We start from the raw sequence: 3,457 nt of genomic DNA on the forward strand, positions 1-3,457 counted from the left end.
CACTGAGCCTGGTTCTGGTTCTGCTGGAGGTTTCTTCCTGTTAAAAGGGAGTTTTTCCTCTCCACTGTCGCTACATGCATGCTCAGTATGAGGGATTGCTGCAAAGTCAACGCCAGTGACTGTCCACTGTCTCTACATGCTCATCCAGGAGGAGTGAATGCTGCAAGTCACTGACTGGATGCAATCTGCTAGGTTTCCTTAGATAGAAAAACTTTTTATCCAATTTGAATAAATAACTGAATCTGACTGAACTGTTCAATGGTTACGATTAATTGGAATGTATGAACCTGACTGTTGTGAAGTGCCTTGGGACAACATGTGTTGTGAATTGGCGCTATATAAATAAACTGAATTAAATTGAATTGAATTAAACTTTTACACCTGGTGCAAAGAAAATTTTTAGGGTTTAGGATTTTTCATAAATTTTTTGTGAGAATGATGTCTCATGCTCCCTGAACCACTCTTGCACAGTTCAAGTCCGATGAATCCTGGCATTGCCATCTTGGAAAATGCCCGTGCCATCAGGGAAGAAAAAATCCATTGATGGACTAACCTGGTCATTCAGTATATTCGGGTAGTCAACTGACCTCATTCTTTGAACACACACTGTTGCTGAACCCAGACCTGACCAACTGCAGCAACCCCAGATCATAGCACTGCCCCCACAGGCTTGTACAGTAGGCACTAGGCATGATGGGGGCATCACTTCACCTGCCTCTCTTCCTACCCTGATGTACCCATCATTCTGGAACAGGGTAAATCTTGACTCATCAGACCATATAACCTTCTTCCATTGCTCCAGAGTCCAATCTTTATGCTCCCTAGGAAATTGAAGCCTTTTTTTAGCCTCACTGATTAGTGGTTTTCTTAAGGCTACACAGCTGTTCAGTCCCAATCCCTTGAGTTCCCTTTGCATTGTGCGTGTGGAAATGCTCTTACTTTCACTATTAAACTGGAGTTCTACTGTTGTTTTTCTTTGATTTGATTTTGCCAAACGTTTAAGTGATCGCCGATCACGATCATTCAGGATTGTTTTCCGACCACATTTCTTCCTCGAAGACGATGGATCCCCACTATCCTTCCAGTTTTTAATAATACGTTGGACAGTTCTTAACCCAGTTTTGGTAGCTTCTACAATCTCCTTAGATATTTTCTCTGCTTGATGCATGCTGATGATTTGACCATTCTGAAACAGACTGACATCTTTTCCACAACCAAAGGATGTGTCTTTCAACATGGTTGTTTAAGAAATGAGAAGCAACTCATTGCACCAGTTGGGGTTAAATAACTTGTTGCCAGCTGAAACATAATCGCCCCTGCAGTAATTATCCAATGGGAGGATTGTACCTATTTGCTTAGTTAAATCCAGGTGGCCACTTCTTTTTTGGCCAGGCAGTGTATCTATGGGGTGTGCAGATTTATGTGTGTGTGTGTGTGCGTGTGTGTGTGTGTGTGTGTGTGTGTGTGTGTGTGTGTGTGTGTGCGTGCGTGTGTGTGTGTGTGTGTGTGAATGTGTGTGTGTGTGTGTGGATGGACGGGGGGGGGTTGCAGGGTGCGAGTGGTAGGTGTGTCCTCACAGCTGGAGCCCATTCAGTTCAGTCAGAAGGAGCCTAAAGAGGAGTGGATCCCCTTTGGCCAATGCCAGATTGTTCGGGATCACAGAGTGGCATGCATCAAGCAGAGAAAACATCTAAGATGATTGCAGAAACTACCAAATTTGGGTTAAGAACTGTCCAACAGATTATTAAACACTGGAAGGATAAAGGGGACCCATCGTCTGCCATGAAGAAATGTGGCCGGAAAAAAATGGAAGGCATACAGCTTTTTGTTGTCCAATGAGCTAACCCCTCCCTCCTACTTCCCCATGTCTAAAGGGATTGCTCAATCCAGCTCTCTATCCAACGGGTCCGGACTTCCCTAAACCTGAAAGATCTTACTAAGCAGGTTTACTGAAAGTTCTGTTTAAGCTGGTGTCGGGAAATGACTCGCCTAGCCTCTGACAGCCTTCATACAAAAGTCTCGCCCTTCTTCAACTGGAGGTCTGGACGACCGAGTAGCCTCTCGCAGTCATCCACACCATCGACAGTCACTGTTGTTCACGGCTGCTCATTCCCTAATTTTACAACTGGCTCTTGGTATATGGGCTAGGTTGATTTTAGTGGCTCGGCACGAGCCCCAAGGGCGCTGTTTTAACAAACTTGGCTAAGGCAACCTATAAAAACCTCCTAATATATCTTGGAACCAGGCAACAAGACTTTTTACCACCAATGAAAAACCAAAAAATAATTGAATGTCCACGATTTAACTAGAATTATATATGCTTTCTTTAATTAGTAACGCTTTTGCAGGGGTCAGTAACAGCTTCAATTTGGCAACACAAAATAATTTCAATAATAGAAATTAATCAATCTGTCACGGAGTGACATTTTGGACTTTGTTTTATGGTTTCTTGTGATGGCTTATTTTGTCTAGATGTTTTTATTAAGTTTATTAGTTTGTTTTGCTCCCTCTACTGCCTCCTGGTGTTTTGTTGTTCTCCTCCGTCATTAAGTTCTTTTATGGTTGTTTTCTTATTACTTGGTATGGTTTATTATTATTATTATTATTGTAATTATTATAGTTCTTGATCTTCCCTGGATTCTCTAGTTTTATTTCTCTTTAGTATCTTTGTGTTTAATTGTGTTTTATTATTTGTTCCTTTGCACTCTTCTTGTTTACTAGTTTATTTTCTGTTTCCTTTCCATTTAATTCAGTCAGTGTGGTTAGGTTTGTATTCAGGTTTTCTTTATGGGTTCTTTGTTTGTTCTCAGGTTGTTATTGTTGTTCCTTTGTTCCCTCTAGTTTCTCTGTTTACTTTAGTCATGATTATTATTTATATTATTATTTGCGTCATTGTTTGTTGCTGGTTCCTTGTGTTCGTCACACCTTGTTCTTGTCCATGATTATGCTTTGTTTTTTGTCACGTCTTGCCTTGGAAAACCTGCAGTGATTTTGCTACGTTTTTGACCTTGTAAATAAATCTTTGAATTTCAAAGATGATCCTGCCGAGCTCCTGTCTGCACTTTGGTCCAATCCAAAACCACATCGTGACACAATCAACTCAACCTGTCTTTCCCTGTTTCAGCATCAGCATTACCTCAGTCATTTCTTGCATTGGTGACCCTGAGTGCCTACTCATGAGACATGCAGTCACGGATAACAAAGTGGGGGAGTGATACTACATTTTCAATATGCAAACCTTTTAGTTACTTATTTTTAGCAATTCTTCTCTATTTACAACAGTTTTAACCATCTGACCTCTCACAAAGGCCTAGCAACCCTGTGTCTTAACCTCATGCTTGTTCTTTTTTACAGTTTAATGCATGTTTTAACACCGGGTCATAATGTAACTTCACATGGTGTAATATATGGGAAAACTGCCAACAGCTGTGTTTATAAACTTCCAAAATGCCCCTGA

This window comes from Girardinichthys multiradiatus, chromosome 10 (genome assembly GCF_021462225.1).
Source record: "Girardinichthys multiradiatus isolate DD_20200921_A chromosome 10, DD_fGirMul_XY1, whole genome shotgun sequence".
Classification (NCBI taxonomy): Eukaryota; Metazoa; Chordata; class Actinopteri; order Cyprinodontiformes; family Goodeidae; genus Girardinichthys; species Girardinichthys multiradiatus.